Source organism: Lissotriton vulgaris, chromosome 1_1 (assembly GCF_964263255.1).
Source record: "Lissotriton vulgaris chromosome 1_1, aLisVul1.2, whole genome shotgun sequence".
NCBI classification, from domain to species: domain Eukaryota; kingdom Metazoa; phylum Chordata; class Amphibia; order Caudata; family Salamandridae; genus Lissotriton; species Lissotriton vulgaris.
Window position 1 is genome coordinate 924,960,383 of NC_141685.1, and position 14,247 is coordinate 924,974,629.

Below are 14,247 nucleotides of genomic sequence, written 5' to 3' on the forward strand. Positions count from 1 at the left end.
CGCTGTACCCCCAAGGATTCTAAAATAGAGGCAAGGCATGGACATGTGCAAAGGTGGAGGATCTCCCAGCAAACACCTCCGGATATAGGGTGCATAGGTTGAATATTTTGACAACTTAAATGATGAGCAATGAGACAAATCTAGTTGTGGAAACAGAATAAACTATAGTTGCTAAATTCTATTCCTAAGTATTAATGATCAGTTTCTCAATATATAATCATGAGGACTGCTGTGACTGTTGCAGATTTCTTCATTGTCTTAATGCCTTCCTCCAATATAAATGCAATTGGAATAGCTCTAACTTTTTTGTCAATCGATCAGGGCATTTGCAAAATGCGACAAATGATCCAGGAGGGTATCCAGGAGCTGGGGAGAAGAAGTTGCAGGAGAGATCAGTTGAACAGCTAGGTCTTGAGTGCCTTCCTGAATTCTAGAAGCAAGTGGAGGTTCGGAGGTGAAGATGGAGGCCATTCCAGGGTTTTACCACCAGGTAGTAGAGGGACTGTCCTCCAATGTTGCTTCGGCGGATGCAAGGGTTGTCAGCCAGGGAAAGGGATGCAGATCGCAGGTGTCTGGAGAGCTGGTGGAAGTTCATGCGTTGGTTGATGTAGGCTGGACCTTGGTTGTGCAGGGCCTTACAGGTGTGGACCAACATCTTCAACTGGCATCTCTTCTGTACGAGAACCCAGTGGAGTTTCCTGAGTTAAGAGTTGATGTGGGTCCGCTTGGGAGGTCAAGGAGGAGCCTGGCGTCTGAGTTCTGAATGGACTGACGTCCCTTCAGGAGGTGTGTGGTGATTCCTGCATAGAGTGTGTTGTCATAATCCAGGCGAATGGTGATCATGGTCGGGGTAACAGTGCATATGTCATTGCTGGGGAGCCACTTGAAGATTTTCCATAGCATGCGAAAAGGCAGGCAAAGGAGACTGCATTAATCTGGGATTTCATGGTTAGCTTGTTGTCCAGTATTATGCTGAGTTTTCTTGCATGCTCGGTTGGAGTTGGTGAGGGTCCTAGCTCTGCGTGCCACCACGAGTTGTGCTACAGGGAGGGGTTATTGGTGAAGATCAGCACTTCCGTTTTGTTTGTGGTGAGTTTCAGGCAGTTGCTTTTCATCCAGTCGGCAATGCTTGTCATCCATATGCAAAAGTTGTCCCTCGTGGTGGTGGGGTCTTCTCAGAGTGAGAGGATGAGCTGGGAGTTAACTGCGTAGGATATAAGGTTTAATTTGTGGGTACTGATGATGTTGGCCAGGGGAGTCCTGTAGGTGTTGAAGAGTGTGGGACTGAGAGATGAGCCCTTAGAAACGCCGCAGATCTTTGGGCTCAGAGCTGAAAAGTGGTAGACGGACTCCCTGGGTTCTTCTGGTGAGGAAGTAAGCGATACACTTGAGGGTGTTTCCTTGAATCCCAATGTGATGTAGCCTCTTGAACAGTGTGTGGTGGGATGTGGTGGGATGCGGTACGAGGAAGATCAGAGGAAGATCAGAGCTGTCGTTTCTCCTCAGTCGAGGAGGGTTCTGATGTTGTCGGTGAATGTAATCAAGGTGGTTCTGGTGCTGTAACTGGAGCAGAATCTGAATCTGAATCGGGAGCTGTCGAAAACATGGTTGTTCTCAAGGTGTTGCATGAGTTGGCCATTGATTTTTCCAGGACTTTGGCGGGTAAGTGAAGCAGGGAGATGGGACAGTAGTTCTTGAGGTTGCTGGTGTCAGCAGTAGGTTTCTTGAGAAGGGGTTTAACTTCTGCATGTTTCCATCTTTCAGGAAAGGTGACCGAGGTGAGAGAGGTGCTGAAGACGGTGATGGGCTCATTGTTGATCCTGCTGCTTCCGAGGCTGAAAATAAGGTGCGGACAGGGGTCAGTGGGGGCTCCGGAGTGGACCAAGTTCATGATGGCTGTGGTGTCCTGTGGGGTGAGCTGGTCATAGGTGGTCCGAGATGGCTTCTGTGGAAGCATTGTAGAAGCAGTCGAGGGGGTCGGCTGGGGTTCGAAGTTTTTGTGGATGATGGAGATCGTGTCGTAGAAGAAGTCTGTCAGTCTGTCGCAATGTTCTTGTGAAAGAGTGATGCTATTTTCAGTGGGGGTTGGGTTGGAAAACTCTCTGATGAAGCTGAAGAGTTCTTTGTTTTGGTTGGAGCTGGCGTTCTGTTTGGTTTCTCTCAGTAGCGGTAGCAGTTAAGGGATGTCTTGAAGGTGGTCCTGTCGGAGGTATCCTTGCAGGTGCGCCATTTCCTTTGCTTACCATCACTTTTTGCAGCTCTCAAATCTCTGTTGTATCATCTGGCCTATTTGGTGGATCTCTTGTGTCTGCTGGATCCGATCGGGGTGACAGTGTTGGCAGTGATCCAGGTGGTGAAGTTTGACAGTCTTGTCAAGTTTGGGCTGTTTTGGGTGGCAAGTGCTGAGGGAGGTGGACCACTGGCTGTCTCAAACTTTGCTCTAGCTGCGGTGGGTGGCGCTGGGAAGCTCAGCGGCGGTGGTGGCTGGTGATGCTGAAGTGGATGATGGTGTGGTCTGTCCACATTAGCTCTGAGATGTGGCATTTGCTCTGAGATGTGGCTGAACTTGACTCTGTTGCTTGCAGTGAAGATAGAGTCAAGCATGTGTCCTGCGATATGACCAGTTGGGTGAATCGATGTTGTTCATGCTTTTGAAGAGGTTGGTGTTGGCGTTGCTTTGTGAGAGGTTTCTTTGAAATCACCTAAGAAGTAGTCTGACTGATTTATGGTCATTGGCAGTTCCAATCTTTTTGCCACTCTAACTAACAGGTTATGCAACCCTCCTATATCCACCAGTGGAGAACCAGGAAGTTGTGGCACTGGTGATAATGGAACAGGACTCAAATAATCATCTCATTCTGTAGCACCTTCTCATCCTTCCCTTACTTCTGCTTCCTCCCTTTCTTCATCTGAAGACATACTATCATCCTCTGGAATAGCTTCAGATTGTGGTGTTTGCCTTTGAGAAGAAGCTGATGGTAAATTATGAGACATTTGTGGAGTTGATGGTTTTACGTGCAGAGATGGAGTAGGTACTGTATGTAAGCTGTCTATGTGAAGTTGCTTTTAAGGAAGTTGGGAATATTGTATATTAATCGGTAAGTATTAGCCTTAGGACTCTGACTAGTGCTTTTGGCAGACATAACATGTTCTCTTGGTACCGATATTGTGAATATGACTGATATTCGTCCCTATATTGTAGCCCTTGTCCCTCTTGCTGAGAGGACTAATATTCCTGTACATGAAATTATCTCCTTCTTCATCATCTTGCTGGTATTTAATGTGTAGCTCTGATGGACTATGTGCCTAACCAAAGGACCCATCATCATAAGAATCATCCTCATCTAGAAGCTGACTAGGGGGTAATGGGTATACCTTACTTAGGGATGTCTGTTCTGGTATTAAGGGAATAGAAACTTTCTCCCTTTCTACCCCTCTATTTTTCCTTGTCGATGGTGATGTCTTTTTAGGTTTCATCGACAATAGAGTTGATTTGGTCATTGATGTTACTCTCAACACCGTTGTCACTGCTTTTACTATCAACAGTATTGTCGCAGTCGACTGTGTCATCATCGACGATGTGGCTGAAGTTGTCAATGAATTGATAGTAAATACTGCTGTCACTGGTGTTGTAGTAGATGCAATCATTGTTGTGGTTGACAGTGTCGTAGACAATTCTCTGTTGACTGCGCTGTTTTTGAATTTCAAATATTGTTGAGTAGATAGTGTAGTAAGCTCAGATTATGACATTTCTGAGAAGAGGTTTTTTATACTTATGAGAGCGTTTTTCAGACGGAGTTCGCTCTTTTGAAGACTCATGGTGGGTCTTTTTAAAAGAAAAGAGTTTTTGGAGGTTCTTGAGGCAGCTGACCTTCTGACCTCTCTCTTATGAATTCTTTAAGCAGATGTAGAGGAATCGGATCACTGACATACTGTCAATCCAGCAAATATCGAAGCACCCAAATATCAAAAATTAAATATTGGTAAAAAAATATCGACTCTGTATACTGAACTATAAAAACCACATCGAGAACACATATACCATAGCTAAAAACATCAATTTTTACATATATTGAAAATAAAAATATTGGAAACAAAAATATTGTTCTCTTTAAATAAATATAGAATATGTCAAAAATATTGATCCACACAATATTGAGCAAAATATTATCACCAAATTAATTAAATCATTAATAAAACATTAAGAAAACACAATTGTTTAAAAAAAACTTGTTAGGCACATATTTAATTAAAATACACATATATTATATCAACAAACTATTTACCATTCACTCCAAAAATTAAAAAATCTGAAATACATACAATAACACCCCCACAAAATTACCATTTACTGCAAACAAGTAAACACCAACCTAAATCTTACTAAATATACATATATAATTAATTTTATAAACAAAAATATGGAACTATATATTATACATAAATACTAAAACACAAATTAGTGTTTGCCATTGAAGGATTCAATTTATAAAAAATTAAAACTATAGTAAACCAACCAATCAAATTATACTATAAGCAGCTTTAACCAATAAAATCAAACAAATAATTAAATCAACAATATAAAAGGCACACTAATTGGAACAACTAAGTACTTAAAAAACGACAAACGCTACAAGACAAGGGAACTCTGATGAATTCTTTCTACAAACCATTAAAAAATAAAAATATACATCTCAACAACTACACATCCAAGTAAGGAGCATTTATATTTAATCTAAAACGTAACTGTTAATAAACCTAAAATTATAAAAAAGCAAATAAACTTCAACGCACTTTTCAACTTTTATCTTTTTTACACAGACATCCTAAAAGAAAAAATCTACAACTTGAAAATCAAACATTACCACAAAATATCAACTATTACAAACCTGCACAAATAAATAATAAAACAAGAATAAATAAATACCTAATGATAAATTCACCTGAACAGCAAACAAAAACAAACCTAATGACCACAACCCCTACAACCTATCAACAAAGTACCATCTCTGCTGGCTTCCGACGGGCTCAAGGAGCTGTCGGGCAATCGGAGGCCGCTCATAATCCCTTTAGGACAGCATTTACGCAGGCGGGATTGTGATGTCCGTTTCAGACAGGCTTTCCATAGCGACTTAGGGGCCCCCTAGCAGGGCCCACATCCCTCAGCAGTTGGGGCCCTTGGGGGAGCCTATGGTGCACCCTGTAAATCCATGAGGTGCCTGCCACGCGGTGCAGGGATTCACAGAAACTGTCATTTTCCGACCAAAGCACAAGCTCACGTAATAATCCACATTTAATAATCCACATTTGTAAAGCGCACAATCACCCGTAAGGGTCTCTAGGCGCTGGGGGCCGTCGGGAAGATTAAGAAAGCTATTGCCCAGAGTCACATGGTGCTGGGCTAATCTGCCACCGGTGCCGGGGAGAAATGGGAGTTTACAACCGCACCATGTGTGGTCGTATCGCGATAGGGAGGGGGCGACCTATAGTCGGTCGGATCTCACACCGAGACAGTGTCGGGCGGACTCAAGTAATTGTAATAAGTCCCTAAGTGTAGAATATTTCACATACAGCCAATTTGCCTTTTGAATTGAAAAAAAGATATAGCACGAGGCTATGTCCCTATCACAAAGATAGTCAACCAATAAGATCTACTATAAATAGAAAGCCCTTTCTACCAACTAAATGAAGGCAAACGTATTCCGCTAATGGACTATTTCAAAGACATTTGGGTTGACAGACTGCATCACTCCAGACAGAGAAGCCAACCCAAATTCCAAATACCATGGTGGAATGTCTATGACAGCTCCTGGGCACAGGAAGCCAAAACAAACAAAGCAGTGGAAGGATGGCACAATCCTTCTAATCCACAGTAGGCACAACTCAACCTACAATATACAAATTTATAGAATCATTACAAAAAGAGCAAAGCTACCAAGAACTAAGAATGGAGTAACCTGGTAGTCAAATTGGCCCTAAACTTAGCAAACAATCCAAAAGAATATACAACATGCTACAATTTAAAGTCAAAGTCTCCAAAAATGACAAAGGACTACAGTACTTAGAAATGATAGCCAAAAGAATACTATAAAACAAATTGTAACCTACCAAAGTCCTCAAAAAGTACAACAAACTGTAAAACAACATAACAAATGACAATATTAATAAAGACTAATAGAATACATTTATATATAAATTCTTTAAAAAAAATTAACTATCACCAACCAAAATAGATAAAATAAAATTCAATCCATCACATAAAATAATAACACACAATACAAAGAATTCCACATAACGATCACATCTATTTAATATAATATAAAATATTTAATATTATATTTTTCACCCAAAATAAAATGAAAGATTTAAAATGTACTGCTCTGTAGCTTCAGATCTTTCTTTGACTCCATGTAACAAAGATTAGTAATCCACCAAAATATGATAAATTAATCCAAAAATCCCTCCAAAAAATGCAAAAATATAACCCTTTGAAGTTTATGAGTATGAAGGTACCATTAAAAAATCCGAAAGTGTTATAAAAAATTAACTGTTCCAGGAAATCTGAAAAAAAGGAAATCAAGGAAAACACCATTTTGTTTATTATAAATCAAACTGGTGTGCTTTAAAAAAAAAACGAAAACTTCACATGACCATAGAACACGATCGTTGACAATAACATGTAAAAGAAATTAATAAAACCCAACTGTAAAACACATTCCATTCCTAAAAAAAATAACGAACACCACATAATTTAACATACCATAGTAATACATTACTACAAGAGTGTAAAAACTGAAACAGAAAAACTAGTGAAAATAGTAACAGCAATAGATCAAAATATACCAAAAACTATCAAACAACACTTAGGCCGTTATTAAGATGGTGGTCGGTCTGACCGCCAACCGCCATTGAAGTGGGCAGGAGACACTGACAATCTGTCGGCAATCCCCCCATGCAGTTATGATTAGACTGCTGTGGAAAAGGGCTCCAGCACAAGTCGCAGTGGAAAAAAATACTTTGTGCACCTCCATGCACTGTGTGCCAGGCACCATGTGGTGCCTGGCACACGGTTCATGGATTTGTTGGGGGGGACTACATGTGCCCCCAGGGCCACTTTGTAGTGGCCCACAGGGGACAAGGGCCCTGTTTGGGGCCCCAAAGTCACTTTCCAACTGCCGTTTCATGGAGGTTGGACTGCCATGAAAAGGCAATTGGACTTTGCAATCCCTGTGGCGCAAGCACCGCCCCCATTGTAGGGAAACGATTCTGACAGCCGCCCGACGGGATCTTGAATCCTGTGAGAGTCGGCGTTCTTTCCGCAAACCTCTATGGTCATCAGAATGCAGCAGTGAGATGGATGGTCTGGATGTCGGGCAGACCACCACCGACGGCCTGTTGGTGGTAGTCTGCCGGACATCCTAATCAGGCCCTAACTTCCCTCCTAAATCGCACCCTACACTCAAAACTCAAAGAAATTCTTAAGAAGCATTTGCAATGCAATAGGTCTCACATTTACACAAGTTTAAGGTATTGGCATTGTAAGTGACAATGCCTTTTATTTATGTTTTAAAACCACAACATAAATAAAAAGCATTGTCATTTATAATATTAATATCTCAAACTCATGTAAATACGAGACCTAGTGCATTTTTATAGGGCCACGAGTTTTCACCAAATCCCCTGATCTGGAGACATTTCGAAGTTTCAAGTCCGTGGTGTCATTGAAATAGGGTCCTAGCTTTTCCCAGTGGAAGGGGGCTGTGCAGAGGTCGGAAAGATTGCAGCATTTAAATTGCAAAAAAGACCTGTCAGAGCACTGCACTCCGCTCCATCCCCTCCCTCCTCAAATTGGAAACAGTCCCTGTATCTGCGCTGTGAATGGCAACAACATCCGCCGACACATCTGTGTGTTGTTACCCTGGGTCCTAGGAAAAGGAGCCTACTGTTGCAGTGCCTAGAAAATTGTTCCAAGAGTTTTTTAAAAATCAACAACATCCTCAGATGCTTTGAAAAAGCAATTTTATGTGCCTAAAAACATATAACCAATTCACAAAAGTAAACTTTTACAATGAAAACATTAGGCAATGAGAGACCTGATGATTTTGCCACCCCCCGTACCTAGGGGGAGGACTAAGCAGATGCCTTGAACACAAAAAGCATAGACAAAAAGTCGTCACTAGATGTCCCTCACGAGTCAAATGCAAAGCATTGAAATTATTCTTACATCAAGCTGCAGTTCCACTAGTCGTTACTAGATGTCCCTCACGAGTCAAATGCAAAACCATTGAAACCCTTTCATCAAGCATTTGCATTTGACTCATGAGGGACATCTAGTAGCCACCAGTTGAACTGCAGCTCTTTGTAGAATTATTTTGATAATGGATACTATATAATATTCATAGCCCACTGCTAATCTCATTCCATAATGTTTTGCAGGGCCTTTGCTTGGGAATGTTTTTGCCAAAACTGTGCTTGGGGTGGTCCTAAGAGGATGGGACCACCACCAAATCGTTCAATAAGATGTGCTTTTTTTGTTTTCAAGGCATCTGTTTGGTACTCCCCCTAGGTTAGGGAGGACCCCGAAATCATCACCTCTCACTGCTTGCTAATTTTTCAGTTTCACTTTTGTGAAAGTACTATATGCACTTTAGCATATAAAGATAGAGATCCTTATTATTATCATTTTATTTTTATCATAACTGGCTTTGTTCAGGATGCTATTTGCAATTATTTTGCAATTTTTTGCAGACAACTACACAGTGTCATCAGCTATGCTACGCAGACTATGTGTACTATGTGAAGTTCAAAATGTACTACATGAAGCTACCTGTAGTGCTGCTATGCAAACTACGCCCAGGGTTGTAGATAACCCGTCCAAGAGAAAGAGAGAGTGGGTCAATGTTATGAGACTGAATACAGGAAGTGCAGCGAGCTGCTCTTCTGTAGGTCTAGCCTCGGCTGTATGTCAAAGTGCCCAGAGGCGATTTAATTCATAGTAGAGTGCGCTATCACATATGTTGATTCTTCCTACTTAGGACTGCCACTCATCTTCTGTAACCTGTTCTACTGTCACTCTCTTAATACAGTCCTCAATCAACGCAAATTCTCAGAGTAAAAAAAAAATCACCAGCCCGTAACAAGGTAACAAAAAAGGTGACGTAAATTCAGAGGTTAGATAGTGGTTGACGTGAAGTAGACATAGGTGAGGTAGTGAAAGAATAGTGAAGTACAAACAGAAATGCGGCAGATCGGAGATAGGAAATGATAAAAAGAGGAATGAGAGAGTCAGAAGGGAGGTATAGACAGTAAGAGAGGAGGTAACCAAGTAGATGAGTTTGTGAGAATTAAGAAGTGAGACAGAAACAGCGGAGTGATGTGCAGAGAAAAGTGCGAGGTGGGCTCAGAGCTGAGGTTAAGAGGGGGAAATGTACAAATGTAGAGGTAGGAACAGAGTGTTGAGAATGTGAGAGAGGTACAAGCAAGACAGGTTAGAGTGTATGGAAAGATGAGATAGACACAAGAAAGTTAGACAGCTGATCGAGAGATAGGGTAGACAGACACATTAGGAGAGAGAGGTGAGGTTAAGTAAGAAGCGGCAGAAATTGTTTTTTTTTTTTTTAATTTAGCCGCCCGAGGGCCAAAGTCATCCCCGGACAGGCATGGTCAGCTGTTACATTAAAAAAATATGTTTTACGCCTACCATTATCACTTCTACTGGAGACTCTTCCACCTCCTGCTTATCTGGGTACGGTTCTTGGCTGGTCAGCGGCTCCTCCTGCCCCAGCAAGGCGGCTCTGTACGGATTCCCCCGCTGCAACCGCATTTAAAGCGGGTGTCCACCCCGCGCCATGGCCACATTTAATGTATTTTTAGGCACGTTGTGCCTTCTGTAAATCACCGTTGCGGCCCGGGGGCGAAACCAGGAAGTCAGGCATCCTTGCCCGTGACATGGGCGGGCCTGTGACAAGGCCAGAAGAGGCCGGTGTGGCTCGTTGATGCGGGTTATCCTTGAGGAAGGAAGAGCCCTGCAGTAGCGGTCGAAGTCCTGAGAAGTCCCATGTCCCAGGAGGGGGTCCGGGTGAAGTGGGGAGGCGGGGTCTGTTTCTGCAGGGCGTCCTTATGCTGAGAGAGCCCCTGCAGGGCGTCACATGGGAACTCTGCGCAGGCCGCTGAGAAGAGAGGAAACAGAGTCTATGCACTGCAGCCCGGTGAGTGGGGCTGCATGCTGGCAGTAGCGAGTGCCTGTTCTGAGTGGTCCCGCCGTTGTGGGCCACTCCATCGGGGGCATATTTTATTTTAAGTGCGCTGCCAAACAAAGTACAGGCGTAAATCTTGGACAACAAAGAAAGGCGGAAAGGCGGTCATTAACGCGATAGCAAGTGCCAGGCGCCAGCTGTACATCTTTAACAATGAAACTGAAACCTAATTAATGGCAACGGCTCACAGGGGATGCTAGCGCGTGTTCATGCGCGTGTCCACATTTCCAATCCATCCTGCGCGTGCCCATCTCTTGTCTCCCTTAAGAGGCACGTCAGTAACAATAGATCACGCTGGCGAGGGCGCTTTCGCGCTGTGTTCGCCAGGCGAGACCTAAACAGGAATTTCCTATTCTAACAAATAGCAGCACCTCATCGTGACCTGGTTCCAGGAAAGTAGACTAAAAAAATTACAAAAAAATTACAAAATAGAAGGTAGCGGTAAAAAAGATGAAAATGCCTGGCAAATGAAACATTATAAAAAAGAATATCTCCCCATAGAAATGAATGGGAAATATTGTTAATTTTTGTATTTTTTATTACTGCACATGTAAAACAATATTATGCAGAATTATGAAACATTGTAAAGTAGAAATTAAATAATAGTGTAAGATATATATACAATTATGTAATATATACTAAGAAAACATGTGAAAATGTTGAAACTATATATAAAAAAGGTAGGAAATGTTCAAAAATGTTAAAAAAATATTAAACTCATTAGACATATCAATGATGGAAAAAAGTATAAATAATTGTAAAGTATAAATTACATATTAGCATGCAATATATACAATTATTTATTTAATACAAAAACATTGAAATAATGTTGTAAATATATATGTGGAAAACATTAATACATGGTAAATAATTGTTAATCCATACTAATATAATAAAGAGAGAGCCCAAACCTTCGAGGCGGGTAATCTCAGGAACCACAGCACCAATCACAACACCCAATACAGCGTTGGAAAGGGCAGTTGCAGCAGAAGGACATAGGCTATGCAGACGCCTACCATATACATTTAAAAGGTAAAAGAACCGTGCCAGCAAAGTAGTCCCTTGTGGGCGTGTCTGCGTTGTTCTGTGGGCGTGTGCTGGGGGCGTGACAAATGCTGGGGGCGTGTGGTACGTTCCGCCCTTTATGCCATGTCTCATATTGTGTGCTAATTCCACCCTGCTCCCTTTAAATACCCCTGCACCCCATAATCATAACCCACCCTTACTCCTTAAAATACCCCAACACCCTTAAACACTAACCCATCTTAACCCTATAAATATACCCTGTACCCCAAAACCCAAACCTATCCCTAAACCCTAAAAATACCCCTGTACCCCAAAACCCAAACCTAGCCCTGAACCCTATAAATACCCCTGTACCTCAAAACCCAAACCTACACCTGAACCCTAAAATACCCCTGTACCCCAAAACCAAAACCTAGCCCTGAACCCTTAAAATACTCCTGTACCCCAAAACCCAAACCTACCCCTGAACTCTAAAAATACCCCTGTACCCCAAAACCCAAACCTAGCCCTGAACCCTAAAAATAACCCTGTACCCCAAAACCCAAAACTACCCCTGAACCCTAAAATACTCCTGTACCGCAAAACCCAAACCTAGCCCTGAACCCTAAAAATATCCCTGTACCCCAAAACCCAAACCTAGCCCTGAACCCTTAAAATACCCCTGAACTCCAAAACCCAAACCTACCCCTGAACCCTCAAAATACCCCTATACCCCAAAACCCAAACCTAGCCCTGAACCCTAAAAATACCCCTGTACCCCAAAACCCATACCTATCCCTAAACCCTAAAACTACCCCTGTACCCCATAACCCAAAACTATACCTGAACCCTTAAAATACCTAAACACCCCAAAACATATACCTCAGTACCCCAACACATATACCCCTATACCCATACTTACCTTATCCAAACATTTAAAAAAAAACATGCTTTTACCATTCATGCATTTACAACGAATTTCGTTGTAAATGTATGCGTGGTAAAAGCATATAAAATTTAATGCCATGCGCTATAATGGCATTGCGGAGTCATGGTACTTTCGTAATGAAAGTATGCGGAGTGATGGTATGCGGAAAGAAAGTTGCGGAATAATGGGTGTTTACCCTCCCCCGGTCAGTACATTGGTCGCACGGCGGCCCACATCTCCAGCAACATACTCATATTTTTTCATCACCCATTTGAAAAATGCACAGGTCTCTCTCATTGATGGCCAGCACCGAGATACCCTTTTAGACACACCTCCCGCCACAAGTTCTAGAATTGCGAACTTTAGAGCTGGGGAGCTACGTTCGAATCTCGGAATCAGCTCAACACACTGTGATTCCAGGCAAATCGCTTTGTCTCCCAGTGCCTACCACAAATGAATGTGTTCTTCTGTAATGTAAATTGTGCTCATGCCATGTTGTCCAGTTTGCGCTATATAATATTGCAAGGAAAAATAAAGTAGGGAAACTCGAGTTCACACACTACTGAACGCGCACTCTTAAGTGCATCAGCAGTGCACTGTGAATCAGAGCGTTTCACAGGCCTGTCACAGATAAGAAATGCTTTCAAAACGAAATCCTACAAAACAATATACTACTGGCCGGCAGCAATTCATACCCGGACAACGTCGGGACGGGCTGCTAGTAACAAATAAAAGTTGAAAATGTATATCATACAAATGTATATGAATATGATTTATCAGATTTTTTATGAAAAAATAATGATTTCTTTTTTCATTTACTTTTATATTTTTTCTTTTTTTACTTGAAGTATATATAATACAAAGGGTAAAACTATACAGTAATAAACATTGGAAACACAAACTGAAAAATGTGTGATATGGTTTCATTAAACAAAATTTTTGAAAGGTTTTGGACACTAAAGAGATAACATTTACTATTTCCACTTCAATCTACCCATATTGGGTAAAGTATTGTACACTATAGAGATTACATTTACTATTCCCACTCCAGGCTAAACCAGTTTTGGAAAGGTTTTGGACACTGAAGGGGTTACATTTATTATTCCCACTCCAAACTAAACCAATGAAGGTGTTGGACACTAACGGGGCGACATTTACTATTGCCACTCCAATCTGAATCATATTGGAGAGGGCGTTGGACACTAAAGGGGTGTGACTTACTATTCCCATTCCAATATACACCATATTGGAGAAGGTGTTGGACACTAAAGGGGTGACATTTACTATTCCCACTCCAAAAGGTAGCAGTTGCTGGTGTTTCAGAAGAAGCTGTTGAATTTGGGTATTTTTCTATCTCTTTGAAATATGGCAAAACTAAAGGTGAGGATCAGGGTAGGACCTAATTTTGTTCCTGTGTTGATGCAACCAACTCATTATTAAATGGTATTAAGGATGATTCTCTCAAGTGGGGAACATAGTTTTCCTAATTTTATGGACTTTGGTTTTTTTGAGTGTACTCCCAGCTCAACCACATTAGTTGTCACTCAATTCTTTTTTTCCCCGTAGTTTTATATAGCGCAAACATGACCCGAAGGTATCAAAGGGCTTTACATGAGCACCAGCTACGTTACACATGGACACATTCTTTTTTTTGCAGGGGAGATTAAGTGATTTACCCAGAATCACAGGATGTTGAGCGTTGTTGCCAAGACTCGAAGTCGGTTCCACAGATTAGAGATCGACAGCCCCAGCCGTTAGGCTACAAACTAGTTGACAAGGACCCGACTTTACTGTTTTACTTGGTGTTTACTCTGTAATGTGTTGGATTTGTGTTTCTATGTTGTCTCTTTCTTCTCTACTCCTCCTATCCTTCTCCCTCCCACTACACCCTCCCAATTCTTTTCTGAAGTGATGAGTGTGGAGCACTATGAAAATTGGGGGATGTCGTGGTATTTTCACTTTTAGTTTTCAGCGTATGACCAATTGAATGTGGAATTTTTAAAGCTTTGCTGCACTGACAGATTGCAACCCAATTGTCTGTGTAATGCTTGGCTTTTT

General features: G+C 41.7%; 1 protein-coding gene across 1 annotated transcript in view; it reads right to left on the reverse strand.

The window, feature by feature from the left end:
• The window catches only part of MAST1 (microtubule associated serine/threonine kinase 1), a 237,263-nt gene that overhangs the window by 120,993 nt on the left and 102,023 nt on the right, over positions 1–14,247 (reverse strand). The window lies entirely within an intron of this gene.